General features: G+C 40.1%; 1 protein-coding gene across 4 annotated transcripts in view; it reads left to right on the forward strand.

Annotated features, from left to right (window-relative positions):
- The first annotated feature begins 10,533 nt into the window (after window positions 1-10,533).
- The window catches only part of sox13 (SRY-box transcription factor 13), a 61,284-nt gene continuing 52,884 nt past the window's right edge, over window positions 10,534-18,933 (forward strand). For 2 of the 4 annotated variants that reach the window (XM_033627633.2, XM_033627635.2), the window contains exon 1: window positions 10,535-10,917. The gene's annotated coding sequence lies outside the window, so the exon portion shown is untranslated. Of the gene's footprint in view, window positions 10,918-17,094; window positions 17,185-18,933 lie in introns of those variants that run through there. The other 2 variants (XM_078175925.1, XM_078175984.1) reach the window with 2 other exon arrangements.

The raw sequence follows: 18,933 nt of genomic DNA on the forward strand, positions 1-18,933 counted from the left end.
AAAGAAAGCATAGGATAATGTACTGAAGGAGACTGTTGTGCCATCACATTTTTTTTGTGGTTTGAGAGCAAAGATCTGGTTGCCGCTGTGCAAAACTCCGCAATACAATTAGGTACCGGACCCCCCCCCCCTCTAAATTCTGCCGAAGGTCCGAATGTTATCTAACGAATTAGTGCCCCACTAATGACATTACATACTTAACATAAAGTTACGTACTTAGTGTTAAGTTACAGAGGTTAGGTTTTGGCAAGTAGGGTTAGGTTTAGGAAAAGAAACATGGTGTCGACGTACATTAAAATGACTCATATATCACTTGTTTTCAAACAGTTAGCAACACTGGTCTCCTGGAGAATAGTCCTGTACTTTTTGACCCATACACCACCCCAATCTGCCCCCTTAAGTGGACTACTTCTTGTTTTACACCCCTCTGCGCGTTGGTCATGTAATCGCTGCCTTTACAATTATGTGGGTTATGTACAAATTGTGGTGCATTACTTATCATAGGTATATGTACTAACAGTGCATGGCAACATCCTGCACATTCTGATCCTTGCTGCATTTCTTACTTACTATGCTGCAACCTTTTTTGACTATGTTCCCAAACTGGTGTGTCCTTTTACATATGACATCACACAGATTATGGTGTCAAAGTTTTGTACAAAACTCTGCACTTCTACTGATCTACAGTGGGCTCTGTATACAGGCAAAACACTGAACCTCAAATTGCTCCAGATGGTTGGCTTGCATGCCTGCTGCCACCAGTGTATGAATGGGTGAATAAAAGACAAAAATTGTAAAGCGCTTTGGATAAAAGCACTATATAAATGCAGTCCATTTCCATATTTTCACACAGTGAATGAGCCAACACAGCAGAAACAGATTTTGTCTTTATTGGGAAAAGCTTTAGAATATGTGAGCAGAAGACTCTCAGGTGAAATCTACACTCAGTGCTGGCATATGTGTTAAATATTAAATATGTGATGAGAGCCAGCAATTATTGAGTTCAGTGAATGCTTTTGAAGTTGTGATCACTGCCTCATTGCATTTTCAGCCTAAAGGCTCTGTTATACTCCAAAGCTGCACTTTTACAAAGGACCAAATGACAGTGGCGTCATGCTGCTCCAGTGTGTTGTGGCTAGGAAAAGATCATATCAAGGCTTAAAATATCTGGTTTCTGTGGCGCAGTCTCTGCAAAAAATGCAGCAATGTCTTGGTAAAAACTGCTTTTTGTGCCACTATCCCCGGTGGAAACAGCAAAGCATTGCTAAAAACACAAACATTTGATGACTAAAAAGCTGCTAGAAATGCAGCGATGACTCACTAAAAAACTTGTTTTTAGCAAGTGGAAGCATGGCAGGTATCTCACCTTGGTGTTACACCATCCATCCCCTCCACCTCCCAATGACAAAGTCAGCTCATATACTGCATCGACTTAGAAACACAGATCTGATACATTTGAAATGTACAAATGAAATGTATTTATAGTTTGCAGAAATATACAGAGCCAAAATTTTCTTGTGGCAGCTGGGCTGATAAAAAAAACCAAAATGATAATGTGAAATTTAGAAGAATGTATGAATGCAAATTCAGCAACCTGCATGCAGCTGTGGAATCATGTAGTAGCCAAGCTCCTGATCAGTACAACAGTGTTGTCCATTGTTTATGTATTACTGGTCCACAAGTTGATTTAATCACTTGACCTGGTACACTGCTGTTAGTAAAAAAGCTTCTTGCATTCAGTAGCATTATGTCACTGTAATATTATCTGATGTTACCTGTACTTGGAGAAGGAATGAGTATGTTACATGATTAATGGTCGCAGTTGGCCATCTAGAGCCTCCTCTTGATGTTCATTAAAAAAATATGATCTCAGACCTTTTAGCTTCTCCTTTCAAGCTAAATCCAATGAACAGTGAGTGAAGCTAGCTTCTGAAGGACCAGAGCCACTGTGGTACAGACTTAGCCTTTGTGGTACGTGCTCTACATGTGAGCTGCAAGGTCACTTAGAAATGTGCTTTAATTATATTAAATTTATTGATCATGTGAAAACTAGGGGTGTGACGGGTCACAAAAGTCACGGTTTGGTTCGATACAATACAGTGGTGGCACGGTTTGTTAAGTTTTCGGTACAGCAAGTGAAAAAGCCAGAGAAATTTCCTTGATTTTTAAACTTTACTTTGGGCTTTTGTTTTTTTGTATAAAGCAGTTATTACCATCTGGCCAAAATAGGCTCATTAGAGTATGGATAAAATCAGTGATTTCTTTCCACACAAGTCACCTGTGAGAAAATACTTGTTAAAATGTGAAACACAACTGTGTAGTACTGAACTGTGGAGTTAGAGTATTGGGTTATTTTTCACCATGTTTGTGTCCAGCATTTTTTGGGTGGGCCAAAAAGCCTGCTCAGCGACACACTGAAGCCATCCCTAACATAATCCCTTCCTTACTATATAAAAACTGCTTTATAACTGACAACAGAGCACATAGTATCAGTGTTGTTTCTTTTGCTTACTGTCGTCAGTGGTGAGTTCGCTACATCCCACGAACTCTCTGAGTACATTGTTTAATAAATCCATACATAAGCATCTTTGTTAAATGCGACCATCACATAAACACAAGCTAAACAGCCATCACTAACGTACCTTTCAGTCCTTCTGTCCGAATCGGCTACCCTGCCCAGTGCTGTGGGTGTGTGCTTAATGCTAACATTAGCTGCTGTTAGCTGCTGAACGAGAGGCTATAGCCTCACAGCGGCTATTGGTCTCTGGTTAGGAAAGTGTGTGTCCTGTGCATTGTGCAACCATGCATGCGCATTGGCTTAGCTGCTAAGGAGAGTCTGTAGCTGTGCGGTGGCTCGTTCTTTGGCTTGTGTTCTTATCCACCACTCTCTCTTACCATCATCCCCATTATTCACAGCGAAACAGAAGTGGCTCCAAACACCAGACCTGTAGGTTATCGGAGGATCTTCTATTTCTGGTCTGGTAATGACGTTACTTACCATCTTGCAACGAGCTAGCTTAGTGTAGCTGCCTCACAGTGTGTCTTCCTGGAGTAGAATGCTCTGGTTTGGGGTCTGACAGTATGCTGCCTGTTCCATCATGTGGACTTAAATATACAGTTTAAGCTGTGTATATTATTTTCCAAATGTAACGGGATAGATCAATGTATCCTTCAGTTTATAATGCGTTCCAAACTGAAAGCGTCGCACTGTGCAGTTTAATACAAACACATGTACTGTTCCAGCCATAGTGAAAACATCTAACTTGTAATGTCATTTCTATAAGTCAGTAAGTAAACTGTTGCACTTGATCCTGTCCAGGGTCAATCGTAGACCTTTGCATGGATGCCTCCTGGACCTTAGGCATGGGTCATCTGTACCTTGACCCCCCTGACAGCAGGCCTGTCTGTCACACAGAATTAAATGTAACATCACTGTCTAGGACTTCCTGAACAAAACAAGCCAGAACTCCAGGCTGATGCTGAGGGGTCAGTTGATCTTACTGGAGGGTGCAGAGAGGTTCATATAGTGCTTGAAAATAGTCATGTCAGTCATGACATATCTGAGAAGCCAGAACATCACAACACAGAGACATCATGTTGCTTCAAAAGAAGCATGATCAAGTATGTACTTATATGTATGGCAGTACATAACAGTGTGTCTGTGTGTGTGTGTCTGTCAAAGAGAAAAAGACTGAAAAGATGAACTGAAGAGAAAAAAAGGGACATTAGTTTGAAAGCGTAAGAAAAGAGAAAAGTGGAAAAAAAAGGAAAGGGTACAAGAGAAAAGGGTAGATGGAGAGAAAAAAAGAAGTGTAGAAAAGGGTTTTGTAATCTCGGTATAGTGGTGTTGTGCCGTCTCCATGGCGACAGGCACAAAGGCCTGTGGTTGGCCATTGATGGCTAATTGTATTCTTCACAGCTCTTTTGTTAATTGTTGTCTGCCCAGCTCCCACTTCCTGCTGGGCCACGGCACAAAGCCACGAACAGGAGGGATTAGAAATGGCACATCAGCTCCCCCAATGCACCGCAGAGCTCTCTCTACCTCCATCTCTCCCTCTCTTTCATTCTCTCTCCTCCTCTCTATGTCCCTCTTTCTTTCTCTATCTCTCTCCATCCCCATAGAGCCGCGCCTCCTTTTATCTTCTCCTCACCGTGTGCACTCCCATGACCTCGCCGATTCTTTCTTTCTTTCCCTTTATTTCTGCCTTGATATGAGGTCTTCACTTCTTCACTCACATTTTTGTGACGTTCTGTCAGCTTGTTTTTCTGCTCTGCCTCCTTCACTGCCAGCGTTATTCACAGACACAGATAAGACCAGCTTACTGTACAACATGAACACACTAATGCAGATTAAAACTGCAGATACACTTAAAAGTAATGTATATCTTTTAATCTCAGTTGGGCCTTTTCATCACTAAGCCAATGTTTTCCACTACTGAAAACTTTACGCAGAGCTTCATGCAAACACTGATGTATGATCGAGAACTTTTCCTACTCATGAGCATGGTACAGTACTTACACTTTGCAGCCGTGTTAAGAAACTGTTCAGAGACAAGGTGGTGTCTGTGGTAAGAAAACTGTTTGTGTATGAAAAGAAATCTGATAAAGAGTCAAACTACACCAAATTACTATTCTATACTCCTCTGTCCTCTGATAGCAGACAGACCAAACATCAATGACAACAACTACTGTTTGATCAGATATATTAAAGCACAACACAAGCCATCACAGTGAATAGAACGAAGCAGAGGAAACGGCCATGTTCGCCAAAATGTTCCGTCAACTCAACCAAAGACTGTTGAAGTTTACTGTATGAACCACTGTGTGCTGTTTCCTATGACCACTGTTGGGGGATGGGATATGCTCGGAAAACAGCGCATCTTCAGTGGTGACCTCAAGGTTTATAGTAGATGTACAGGAACAGGGAATACACCCTCCTCCTGCACCTCTCCACTCTTTGTCACTGGTGAAGATTCTCAGTCATCCAGGTCATGGTAATCACAAGTCATAGGCAACTGGACTTGCTTGAGTTTCTTGAAGACGTTTCATCTCTCAGTTTTGGACTAAACGGAAGAAGCCTCTTGGATGAGAGGTGAAATGTCTTCAAGAAACTCAAGCAAGTCCAGTTGCCTATGATATAGCACTATGATCCCCTCTCTGTCCTAAGCCCCTCCCACCAGATGACCGTGGGCATATGCACATGCTTCATACAGTTACCTAGTGTTCACCAAACATTAATTTATTTAATCTTATTTCATTGTAGAATTGCCCACAGTGCATTCGCTCAGCCTCTCCTTGCTTGGCTCTCTTTCTGTTTATCAAACCACAAATAAGACAAAAATTAGCGAGCAAGCCACCCTGCCTTACACCCCGCTGATGTGGACTGCTGGAGAAGAACAGGCAGCAGTTTAGGAGATGGATCTACTGTCAGTGGCATTAGTAGCTCAAATTTATCCAGCGCAAACCTCCCAGCACAGGGTGTCACAGTGCGCTTGTGGCCAGAGGGGCCAACCTGTGTAACGGCAGCAACAGAAAGTTTGGTGATCCAGTGAAAGTGCGGGCAGTCCGTGCCCCTGTAGCTGGGGTTTGTGCTAGCTGGATTCAGGTTGCTGCATCCACTGACTGGGGGTCTGTCTCTGAAGCTGCTACCCGCTCTCCATCCAGCGAGGTGGTCTGTAGCAGCGGCGAGTGAGGCAGATGGCACACTGTGATTCAAGGCTCCAGCTAACATTAGCTAAATAAACGTGAACTTTAAGCCGCAGACGTGAGCCTTTAGCTCCAGTTGGCAGAAGGCTAACTATTAGCAACATTTTCTCTCCATCTTCAAAATGCTTCACTGATATTGTTACATGTTTTATTGCGTTCATTGTCAAACTGTCTTTTAAACTCACCCTGTGATAAGTCCGTCTTCCTTCTCTGGGTTGCCTTGCAGTGTAGGCAGTTGTTACCAATGCTGGAACATTAACTTTCTCTGCAGGATTCTCCGCCATTGAATCAGGCTTTCACTGAAGGGACATGCACATGCATCTGCATCTGCAGAACAGCCAATACCAGCGCTCTCTCTCTGAAATGACCCGTGATTGACTGAAATCTCCTGTCACAGCCGTGATTTTCTACAGCCTGAAAACAGTTAAGAGGAGTTGCAGACATCTTGTTTTCTCTCAGTCGATTTGAATTACCATATGCTCTAAGTTTATCATGGGAGTTTAACCCAATTAAACCAAAATGAACCAGCCTACTCCAGCTTTAATTACAACCAGTGAATCTGAGGATGAATTTCCTGTTTCAGCGCAACCTTCTGGCAGAGCTGTGATTAAAGGTGCCAATATTCTCCATCAGAACATGCCTGTCAGATAGTCAAACAGCTCCTACCAATACTTTCTTGCGTCCTAATTGGAGGGGCTGCATCTGCATTTCTGTTACTTTCCAAAATCCACAATCTGACATTCATGCTCACTTCACACAGTGGTTGGCTAGGTGTGTGGAGGTGAGAAAGTAAGTAGAGTTTGAACTTACCCCTTCAGCTCCTTTTTCATTCATCACACCACTATTTCTGTGACTTTTTGTGTGAACAACTGAGTGCAACACTATGAGTGCCTTTCACGAAAGGCTGTCTGAAAATGTGTTATCCTCATGTTGAATTGATTTTTGCATCTCACCCCTCTCACTGATGGCTGGCTTTTCACTGCACCTTGGAGCGTGGCCGTTTGGAACAGCTATAAACACATTTGCCTTCCAACATAGTTGGACAACAGTACTATAAATTACCAACTTGTTTTCTAGCTTTATCTATCCCTAACACTGCACTTTTGTTCATCTTTTACCTGCAGGTTAGAATCGTCAGTCCACAACAAACACTGATGCACAGTGTGCATACAGTAACTAATGGGCTGAATGAGTTAAACTCTTCAGCACTCTTATGATAAATCCTTCACTGACTGAACACATTAAAAACACTAGTGTGGACATAAAATGTAATTCAAACCACATTTTCTAATTTATCCACAGTTGTGTTTACAAAAGGCCATTTAAAACTGTGGAAATTAATTTCTAAATTTGTCTTCCTATGTTCCAAAGATCTTGTCATTTTCAAGGATACAGCATATAAAGTATGAAATGAAAGATGAAGGCATCCAGGATATTTTCATTTGATGTAACAGTGCAGCCATTAAAAACATGATTCTGGGTATGAATGTGTCATTCAGAGTAAGCATCTGGAAAAAAAGAAAATGCAGAATCCAAACAGAGTATTCAGTGTACTTCATGCACTGCTGTTGCGTGTGTGCATAAATCTACTTTTATAGGGAATTTAACGGAAAAATAAATGAAGTGATTTAAGGGTCACTGCACCCAAATTACACAAACAAGTTGTTTCCACACATGCTGGAAGTTTTGGACTATTTTTTGCCAGAACATCAATACAGTGGAAAAGAAATGTGACGCTCAAGGCAAAGAATTTTGGAAACAAACGGTTGCTCTGGATAAAACTTTTCTTTCAAATGTTTTTGTAAGGAAAAGATAATTGGTATTTTTTGTACCCAGGTCACAAAACAATTTGAAGTTTTTACTGGAATGAAGCATTGCTGTTGAGTTTGTCAAATGTCATTTATTTTGTTACTTTAAGCAGCAGAAATGAAATTCAATTAATCCCTCAGGTATCTGGGTGGCGGCAGATGTTGGTAAAAAATATGACACACAAAACCAAAACTCTCTGCAGAGAATACAAACCACTATGGGCAAACTGGAAACTTTTTTTTTTAGTTTAGAGCCATTAAGAAGTTAATTATTTATATGAGATTAACTAATAAATTGAATGATCTCCTAATTGGTGATCTACTAATCATTTAAGGCATTTATTAAGTAAAAATACCAAAGATTTGTTCATTTCAGCTTCTTAACAAGATGCACTGCTTTTCTCTGTTGTATCATCATTAACAGCATTTTTGTCGAGTCTGTTGGTCAGGCAAAATAAGGGACTGTACTAAGGTTACACAGGAGAGTGGCTGAACTTTATGTTTTCATTAAAGAAAAATAAAATAAATAATCATTTTTTCTTTGGACCCAACCCTTTAATGAAGAAAACAAAGCAAAACCCTCCCATCAGTATATTAAAAACATATAAGGGAGTTGGAACAATATCTTTAACAATAAATAACTTAAAGAAGAAAAGCAAATTAATTTAAGGTGATGATATACAAGAGCTAGATACTCTCATTTGACACATTAGGGAATATTTTATATGCAAAACAAATCTTTGAGAGCCTTATCTTAGTCTAAGTGCGCGGGTTTTAATCACCCAGGGACTGCAAACATGCGAGCTGAGCTGATCATTGTCCTAACTTTCCAAACTGTAAACAACCACTGTCAATGTATTTTATCTCACTAGACGAATTAGTGGCAGTGTGTGATGTCTTATGTGACACATTTAACTTGCTGCAATTCTGCTGTCTGTTAAGATGCAGAGCAAATGAGAGAGTGTACAGGCTAGTGAGAAAATGGCCTCCTTGTTACAGATTCAATAACTGATATGACCCATATGTTTGGTGTTTGTTCCTATTAGCTGCTTATTTGATTGTCATGGGAAAATAAACCCCTGGTCCCGAGACATGATTGTTGTCCCCTGGTATAGACATTTTTATGACCTGTGGTGGACATGATAGCATCTTTTTGGCTTTTTCAAGTACATCAGATTTAGAGCAAAGGAAACACTTTGCACATCTATTAAAAAAGACAGGTGCGTTGGAGAGAGAAGATCAAAAAGTTGCAAAAGAACTCCTGCACACTGTCTAACTTGCAATAAATAATTTATTTGTGACGTTTCAGTACTAGACCTTCATCAGACAAACAGGTTTGCCTGATGAGGGTCCTTCATCAGGCAAACCTGACCTTCATTGCCTGATGAAGGTCTAGTACTGAAACGTCACAAATAAATTATTTATTGCAAGTTAGACAGTGTGCAGGAGTTCTTTTGCAAGTACATCAGACTACCCTCTCTTCAGCAAAAATAAAAATGATTATGACCACCAATTCCCCCTCTAATAATTTATGTACAGTCCCCAAGACATATGAGGCATCACCTTTGGTACTTGACATTTTATGAACTAAACAACAAATAGAATAGTGAAAAAAATTAAGTTCTGAGTTTAGAGTCAGAAGTAATTTAATTTTTTTAGTATTGATGCATCAGTACCCTATTTCAGTTTGTGATCAGCGCTTACAAATTTGTCTCCTTCCGAAAAGATGCAATTTTGGCACAATCTCTTTAATATCCTAACACTTATTATCAAACTGTTTTTACACATGAAAACATAAGAAATTTCTGTGACACACTGAAACCGATTCTGAAGGACTAGTTTACCAAGTCATCTATAAATGGCATTTTGCAGAGGCAGCTGTATACGCTTACACAAATGGTTTCATTTATTTTCATGTTTAACTGCAATCTTGAAATGTCAGGTTTATTCTCGACATTTCAATGTTATTCACATTTCTAATTTATTCTCAAAATGGTATTTCAGGTAGATTTTTTCGACACTTCGGCTTTATTATTGCCATTTTGACTTTGTTCTCGAAATTTTGACTTTATTGTAGATGTTTCAACTTTATTCTCAAAATGTTATTTTGATTTTATTCCAAACATTTCAACTTTATCATCAATTAAGACTTTATTCTTAAAATAGTATTTCAATTTTATTCCTATATTTCATCTTTATTCTCGACATATTGACTTTATCATTGATATTGTGACTTTATTTTCATAATGGTATTTCAACTTTCTTCTCAACATTTCGACTTTGTCACTGATATTTCGACTTTACTCTCAAAATTTCAACTTCATCATTGATATTGTGACTTTATTTTCAAAACAGAATTTCAATTTTATTCACATTTCGACTTTACTCTCAAAATTTCAACTTTATCGTTGATATCTCGAATTTATTCTTATATTGGTATTTCAGTTTTATTCACGACATTTTGACTTAAGTCTTAACATTCCAGCCTTATTTTTGATATTTTTACTTTATTCTCGACATTTGAACTTTATTTTAAAAATGGTATTTCAGCTTTATTCACTAAACTAAGCCTTAATTTCCAAAATAGTTCAACTGTATTAGTGATATTTCAACTTAACTCTTGACATTTTGACTTTATTCTAAAAATGGTTTATCTTTTTCGCACGATTTTGACCTTTGTCATGACATTTTGATTTTATTCTCATAATGAAAACAAAAAACGTCTCTATTGTTGCCCCCACGTTTGGCCCTAATCCTCTCCCATACAATCGAACTGAGCTAAACTAAAGTGAACATTTCTGTGAATAGATATTGGATTGGATATGGATCCAAAGGAGGAGAAAAGGCTGTCAATTGATCAGGACTAACCCATCAATAGCTATCGATAGTCCGACCGATTTGTGTATAACTGCAACAAGCCGCCAGTGACGGATAATCGTTTGGGTTTGTTTCCCCTCCCTCCCTCTGTGTCCCCTCCGCCACCACCTGGAAATCAGTCCCTCTCCCTTTAAGTGGGAGGTGAGCGGCAGGGCGCTGCGGACGATGAATGTTGGAAACCCAGAGCAGTGGATAGACACAAAGTCACCGGGACTGAGTGAGTGAGTGAGAGGGTGAGTGAGTGAGAGCAGCGCTGCGCTCTCTGTCTCAAATACATTTACGCACCGCAGCAGTATTCCGCCCCTCTCTCTCTCTTTACTCCCCGCCGTCCTCTTAACACCAACATCCACCACCGACCGGCTCTCTCCACTCTGAAGGACCGGGGGCAGAGAAGTCAGCACACGTACCGAGCAGCCTCCGTCCCAAACCACCGTGCTTTGAATGCAGTGAGGAATTAAAGCGGGAGAGGAAGAGGAGGAGGACGGAAGTTTTTTTCTCGTGGCGAGCTCAGGGCGCACCGGGACTGGTGAGTGAAGGCTTGATTGCACATCGGTGAAATGTAACAACTAATCTTTGTCATGAACTAACCTTGTAGATGTGAGGAAGCTGCGCACATTACAACTCACTCAAAGTCTCAGTGTCACGCAGCCTTTGCGTTCAAAACTTCTCTTGAATTTCAGGTGTGGATCTGTGAGAGTGTGAACCATCTAGCAGCTTAAAAGGGACATGGTTGGGCAATCACCCCATGCATGAACTCCCAACTTCCAAAAACTTCTATTTCAGCTTTCCTCCGTAATAAAACAAACACATGGTCCAGTTTATTCTAAGTTGTACCCACTTCTCTCCACTCTGCTCTCTCTGTGACATCTTTATGTCTCCTTCCCTGAATGTGCCACACAGGAGATTCTTCCGACTGGCAGTGTACAGTTAGGGGGAGATGATGGTGATGATGATGATGATGTCAGCCCTGTTGGCAGATGCAAATGAGCAGATATCAGCAGGTTCACTGAGAATAGGTACAGGCGGCAACATTGTTGCTTTTAACAGCAACATTGTTGCTTTTAACACCCTCTTTTTTTGTTCTCCAGCTGATTCACTGAAGTTTAGGAAGAAGAGTTAGAACTTTATCAAGTGTTGGAGGGATGTGAGGTCGTCTCAGTGAGAGGGAGCACTTACTGTCATTTATCAGTTGTCCGGTTAGTGTGTCGTTTATGTAAGGCTCATGCTGCACAGAGTAGTCATAGTTTACATAGTTTACATGCAGTATGTGAAGCATGGGGATATTGTAGGTCAGTGGTGCTTTGGGTCGTACACATGGGTGCTTTGAAAGCATTCAGGGGTCCGCTGCATCTGACAGGGGTCACACATAAGGGTGTGATGTTGATCACATACTAAAGCTGTCGATATGCGAAACAGTTGAGGACACCATGAGCGTAAAGTGACCAGCTCAGAGGTGACTTCTCTGCCTCAGCGCAGAGTACAAAGTAAGGAAAAGCCAGTGGGCATTCTGCCACAGTGGGGGTGGAAGTGAACAGTGAAGTTGTAGATTTGCGTGAGTGTGCGTGTGCTCGTCTTTACAGTGGCTGGCTGCATACAAAGCTATCCGTCAGTGGGGAGTCCCTGACCTTTCTCTCCGTCAATCTTCTTTCTTTTCCTCACTCGCTCCTCACTCCCATCCTCACACCCCCCACTGCTGCCACCACTCCTTTTCTTTTCTCTCTTTCTCTTTATTTTCAGGCCAGTTAGAAAGACAGTAATGTTGCATCTCTATACTTGCACATGCACACGCTCCCATCATGCTTTTTAGCCTCCACAGCGAGGACAGGATGGAGCAGTGCACATACTGTGGACTATATACCTCTGCTCTAACTCTGACATAAACATGCAGGATAATCTCAGGGAGTGGTTTGGCATTTCACCCTTCACCTCTGCCCCCCCCCCCCCCCCCCCCCCCTTCTTCTGTCTCTTGTAGAGCTTTGTCTTCTCAGGTGAATGAGTTCACGCAGGACAAAAGGTGTTCCAGGCTCTCACTCTTTCTCTGTCTCTGTCACTCAGGTAGAGCACTGCTATCATGTCTTACATCATAGTTGTGTTTGGCAGACAGGTGTCTGTTAAAATCCGACATCAGGACAACTTAAACCGGTCAACAGTAACCACGGCAACAGCACTTATGCTCCATACTACCTAACCAGTTAACAAACTTTGTCCCACTTTATGGCTCTCATGTGTTCCTATCACGTTAGAGATACAGAACTCAGCATCCAATATTCCTAAAAGTTCAATATCCAGTGATGTCTGAAGGTTGTTGAACAACTCTTAGTGCTATTTTGAAGGTATTTATCAAATCCTCAAAGACCTTTCTCACCGTCTGAATGAGCAGATATTCAGTCCACTGTGGAAAAAAGCTTTAAAACACATTTCCCTGAGTCTTTTTCCAAATACAAAAACGAGAGACAGAAATGACTAATCTCCTGTCTCAATTTGTACAACATGAACCAAAATGAAAAATCTGTCACAATTATATATGTCACTGTTTCTTTAAAGAAAAAAAAAATGACACGGGCATGTGTTACGTCTTGCTACCTGCGCAGGAAACTTTCTCATGCAGATGTTGAGGAGAGTCTCTGAGGATTTTAAATGACCTTTAGAACAGCAGTAATCTGTTCTAAACAACAATCTGATGGTTAACATTGGGACTTGAAAGTAATGGTGATTAGAGTTAGACCGATAAGTCAGCCAGGCCCATTTACTGGCTGATATCAGCCCACTGCGGATATATCAGTCCAGTCGCCAGAAGAAAATGTTAGCATTGTATGTTTCTGCAAAACATGGATACATTACATTTCCATGTCTCATGTAACTTCTCTAAAGTGATGTATGTGAGCTGACTCTGTCATCAGGAGATGGAGGGGGATGGTGGATGCCATGACACCTTGGCAACTGCCTGCTAAGCTACAGAGCACTGTGCAAGACTAACAACAAAAAGGGTTGTTTTTTAGCAAGTCGTTGCTGTGTTTCCAGCAGCATTTTAGCCATCACACGTGGATGTTTTGTAACAGCCCGTTGCTGACAGTGCCACAAAAAACAGTTGTATTTTACCAAGACATAGCTGTGTCTCCAGCCAACATTGTGACACCAAAAGCGGGTATTTTAAGCCAAAATACTAACTTTTCCTAAACCTAACCAGGTGGTTTTTGTGCCTTAACTTCACCACATGTTAACCACAGCACTGTTGAAATGTAAAGTTTCAACATGTCTGTTACACAGTAGGCTTCTGTGGTATCTGTTTTTTCATACCTTAATACCTTCCTGACATTTCACCAGGGTGTATGTTGTATGACGGTGTTAGTGTGTGTCGCAACCCCTCAGCCTCTCCATCTGGGTTTGATAAGCGCCTGTATTTATAGAAATATTGAAAATCATACCGTCAGGATTCCTTAGTACCCCGGTATATTGTGATACCATGATACTGCCTAAGCTTTACACATGATAATAACATGAAAATGTAACGTATCCATGGTTTGCAGAAAATGTATAACACCAACATTTTTTTCTGGTGATCGGGTTGGATTTATTGGTGTATGTTTACACTGTAAAACACCCTGATTTGTATGTATATTGGTCACAGTTTAAAAAAAGAAATGTAAAGAATCCATATCAAGATTTGTAGTTTATATTTATGTACACAAATATTCTATCGGCTCGTATACCATTATTGTATTTCTGAAATTCCTAAAAAATCAATTCCCGTATTGGTGTTGTGTTTTTATAGAGCTTCTCCATCCTCCATTCATGTTATGATCACGTTAATGCACTCCACAGGATTGTAATTTAGAAAACCTCTTACCTGTTTTCATACTCACGTTAGACTTTTGACTTTGTTTCCTTGCGTTTTGAATGATTTGTGCATGTGCTTGTGTGTGTGCATGTGTGTGTGTGTACCATTTCCTATACATGGGACGTCTGCACAAGGGCAGCAGAGCAGACAAAGGTTTTTCCCCCTCTCTCCTCCTGACCTCCTATATCCTCTGGACATTGTTCTCTCAATCCTATTGAACCAGGAGTCCACAGAGAAACATCACAATGGAGAATAATGGTGTGTCTGTATGTGTGTGTGTGTGTGTGTGTGTACTCCTCAGCCTCTCCTTTAGCGCAGTGTGAGGCCAAGCCAATCACACAGAACAATGCTGGGTTCGGGGAAGCCTTATGATCTCTTTAAATAAAACCCTCTGGCTGTATTGTCTCCTTTGGAAGAATCACAAGAAGTGTGAACATTAAAACACTCAGCTGGTTGACTGGCTGATAAACACGCTGGCAGTCAACAGTTTTATCCTCATGTGACGTCTCGCACAGAAACTTTTCACTTTTTTCACTGCTTATTCAACGACTAAGAAACAGACTTGTTCATCAACTTTTAACTGAATCATACTTCTTAAATATGCTCATATTATGTTATCCTTCCAAATGAATGAATGACTCAGCAGTAGGGCTGCAACTAATGATTGTTTTATTTTTGACTAATCTGCCCATTGTTTTCAAGATTAATCAATTAATTGTTTAGTCTATAAAATTTCAAAAAAGTATGAAAAATACTTATCACAATTTCCCAGAACTCAAAGTGACATCTATAATTTGCTTCTTTTGTCAAACCAACAGTCCAAAACTGACAGACTCTTCATTTACTATCATAAATGCAAAAGAAAAGCAGCAAATTCTCATATTTAAGAAGTTTGAACCAGCAAATAGTTGAAGTTCTTGCTTGAAAAATGACTGAAACGATTAATCAATTAATCAAAATAGTTCGGGATTCATTTTCTTTTGATCAACTAATTGATTAATTGCTAATAGTGGTAATAGTAGTGAATAAAAAATTGGCAAAATTATTTACTGAAGCTTTTCATTTGTAGAGTTGAAACGATAATCAGTAGCAATCCTTTTGTTGCTTGCCTGTTTTTGCTGTTGGTTGGACAAAACGTAACACCTGAAGACACCAATTTGAATTCTAAGAAACTGGGCTCGACAGTTTTCACTGTTTTCTTACATTTTTTATGCAAACATTTGACAAATTCATTTTTAAGTAGAATAATTGTTAACAATTGTATGAATGGTTGTGCACATATTTACCATATTGGCAACATTTTAATATTGTGAGGATGATCTTCATCATATCACCCAGCTCTGACTGATTGCTAAACTCATTATCTTTTCTCTTTCTGAGTTAACCAGGCCACACACACACACACACACACACACACAGGCTCAGACGACTGTCACACACACACACACACTACAAACGCGCATGAATAATATCCAGTTAAGATGCGTAAGCAGTAATAAGCAGTAATTTATCTGTATTTATCTATATCTTTATCTGTAAGTTAAAACAAGTTGAAAAGTGTTGTATAGATCCTTTAAAATGGACTAGAATTGACCAAACAAAAAAATCACTTACAATTTAGTTTTTTACTGCACATTGCCTCTTTAGGGACTGTATACTTAAAAGCTGTGTGAGAGCACAGAGAAATGAAAAGGTGTTTGAATTATGCACTACAGTGTGTACTCACCTGACTTTTTTTTGTCTTGTACAGCAATGTAACATGTTTCTCAGTTCTTAAAATCCTTCATTACTTGATACACTTGAATTCTTGTGATTTCACAAATTTAAAAAATACAGAAAATAGAAACAATCCGACAGTATTACCATCTGTCAACAGAAAATTCATCTGCAACCATTTTGTCAATCAGTTGAATGTTTCAGTAATTTTTTCGAGCAAAAATGGCAAAAAAAAGGCTTTTCTTTGTCTTACTGTAAACAGAACATTTTATTCACTTATTTTAATATGTCACCTTTGGCATGTTTCTTACTGTCCTCTTGTAGTTAACACACAAAAGCATTCAGAAATCCAGAAAATAATTAGCAGTTGCAGCTGTACTTTAAAGCAGTGATGGTCTATTGCTCAGAGGTTTGGTGGAGGTGGTGACATCAGTTTGATGCAAGCTTTTGTGGTGTCAATTATGAATTAATAAGTTTCTTAATTCAGGTCTCTATTCAGGCAGAGGTGACGAAGGTGTTTCTCTTCAACTCTGTGACTTAAAAAGCGGATAAAATGAGATTATTCAAGTTAATTCTTCACTAAATCCTTGATAAGTGTGTTATCACAGACAGTTTCTATGCCTCACAGTGTCCTCTTTTGCATTGTGTAACAGCCTGCTCTCCTCACGTTAAGCCACTCTGACCCACCAACATGTGCTCTTTAATGATTCTGTACATCAGTATCACAAATACAAAATCCAGAACATTCAGTGAAGTGCTGAGAACTGCTTCTTTTTATAAGAACTGCCTGCTGTGAGAGCTTCTTGGTCACCCTTTAAGTGTCAAGGTGCGAAGTGTCTTCGTTTTTTTTTTTGTTTAACCTTTGAGGCTAACAGGGTGAGAAAGAGCAGGAATTATAAGCAGAGATGTTGAATGTGTTAGGAGAAGGTCTTAGAATTCATCTCTTAAGGTGAAAAGGTTATTTGATTACTGTTGCCTTATCTTAACATCTCCTCTCGGGACTTTTTTAAAAAGACACTTTCCACCTGTTGCCTTAATAGAGGAAGAAAAAAGATGACTGTAGGAAACACACACATGTGAGCGTGCACACAGTGGCTCCCGCTGGGCGGGTGATAAAGTACAAGACTTAAACTGATGATGGGCCACTCTCATCTAGAGACAACAGCAGCTGCACACACACACACACACACACACACACACACACAATCCTTCAAGCATCTACACACACACGCCCTGAAGGTAAGATTCCTGTTTCATGTGCAACAACTTTTTTAAAAAACCTCAATAACATGAGGAAGATTAATTTACCTCTCTGCTCACACGGTTAAATATATGCTTTCATGTGTTTGGTTCTGAGGCAGATGCACTGTTGAAGCATCTGATAAGGTGTGTGTGTGAGCGTGTGCATGTGTGTGTGTGTGTGTGACAGCAGCAGTGTAGTATCCACATGTTTAGGTTTGTATTCTATAAAGCTGAAGATTAAACAGGGATTTTGAATGATATTTGTAAGACCTCATTCTGTCCTGCACACGCCGCTGCAAAGTGCATTTATGTTATGCCAGCTGCACTCTGATGTGCACTCACTCGTCCATGAATGCTGTCATAAGCTCATAATAATGCGCTAATAATGCAGGAGCAAAGCCCGCGCTTTCAGCCACGGCAGGCTATTTATCAACGGCTGTAAATCACTTTTGAAGAAGAAAGAACGGAAGAGTTGTTGAACGCTGCCCTGCGTTTCACATGCCACTTTTAAACACTTTCTAATCCCTAAAAAAGAAAGAAAGAAAGAAAAAAAAAACAGCACTAGAGATTTCTTAACTTTTCCTATGTGCGTGTGAAAGCCTGTGTGAAATGCAAGTGTTTTCATTCAGCACGCAATGTCATATGCAAGCTCCTACAGGACTAAGGTGTGTTTCATTAAATATAGAGTTGAGAGGGAAGCTTTTGTTGGGGAGTGTGTGTGTTATTTTTTTTTATTCTGATGTTTGTTCATAACTACAGGTTTCTTTTGTCTCACTGTTCCCATTATGTTCGTCACATAACGGCTCTGTATTGTTTAGCACAAGACATGAATGAGCAGGTTTATGTGAACCAGTAAAGCCTTGTAAAATCTGCCTGTTAATTTAAAGAGACTTAAGAGTTAAAAAGTGAAAGGTTTTTGTGTTAAAATATGATAAATGTAGAGCTTTAATGACAAAAGTGTGTGGATTATGACAGAAGTAACATAGTTTGATCTTCTGCACAATTACAGGGACAGAAAAAGGCTCAGTTTTCAGTTTCTTTTACAACTTTTTCAGTCCTCACCAGCAGATTTGCATTGCCATCAGAGAAGAGCGCACTGATGGTTGTTTTGTTTGCCATGACTGAAGATCTTTTTTTCCAGCCAATTTGTTTATTCCTGCCCAGATCATGAGAATTCACAAACCCGCTATTGATACATGAACTTGGCAGGCACAAATAAAAACAAACCAGTTTCCTGGTTCATTTACATGACTTTCCCCAGGACTCAAACAACAGCGCTCTGTTTTCCTATAACCCTATGTCCAGAGACAGTTTTATTTATAATCAGTGAGATCTAAAGTGACAGTAGGCGATTATGTGCCGCTTTGTAGCTAACGGGTGGTACGTGTGCATCATTTGGGTCCATGTCATTGGTTCGACAGCCCACTGGTTCGACATCCCATTAGTCCGACTGTCCGCGGTGCTGAACGGCTCGCGGCGGGCGTATGGTGCGCCGCGACCGGCTTGAGGCAGAGCAGGCTCACGGCTTATGTGTTTGTCACTTTCTTTTTCATTTTAACCCACACCATGATCTTTTCCTGACCGCAACCAAGTGGTTTTTGTGCCTAAACCTAACCAGACCTTAACCACAGGGCATCATGATGATTTCAGAACGGACTTCGGAACAATGAGTTTAATATGGTCGGAACAATGGGATGTCGAACCAATGGGATGTCGAACCAATGGGCAGTTCCCCATCATTTAAAC

Source organism: Epinephelus lanceolatus, chromosome 1, assembly GCF_041903045.1.
Source record: "Epinephelus lanceolatus isolate andai-2023 chromosome 1, ASM4190304v1, whole genome shotgun sequence".
Taxonomy (NCBI): Eukaryota; Metazoa; Chordata; class Actinopteri; order Perciformes; family Serranidae; genus Epinephelus; species Epinephelus lanceolatus.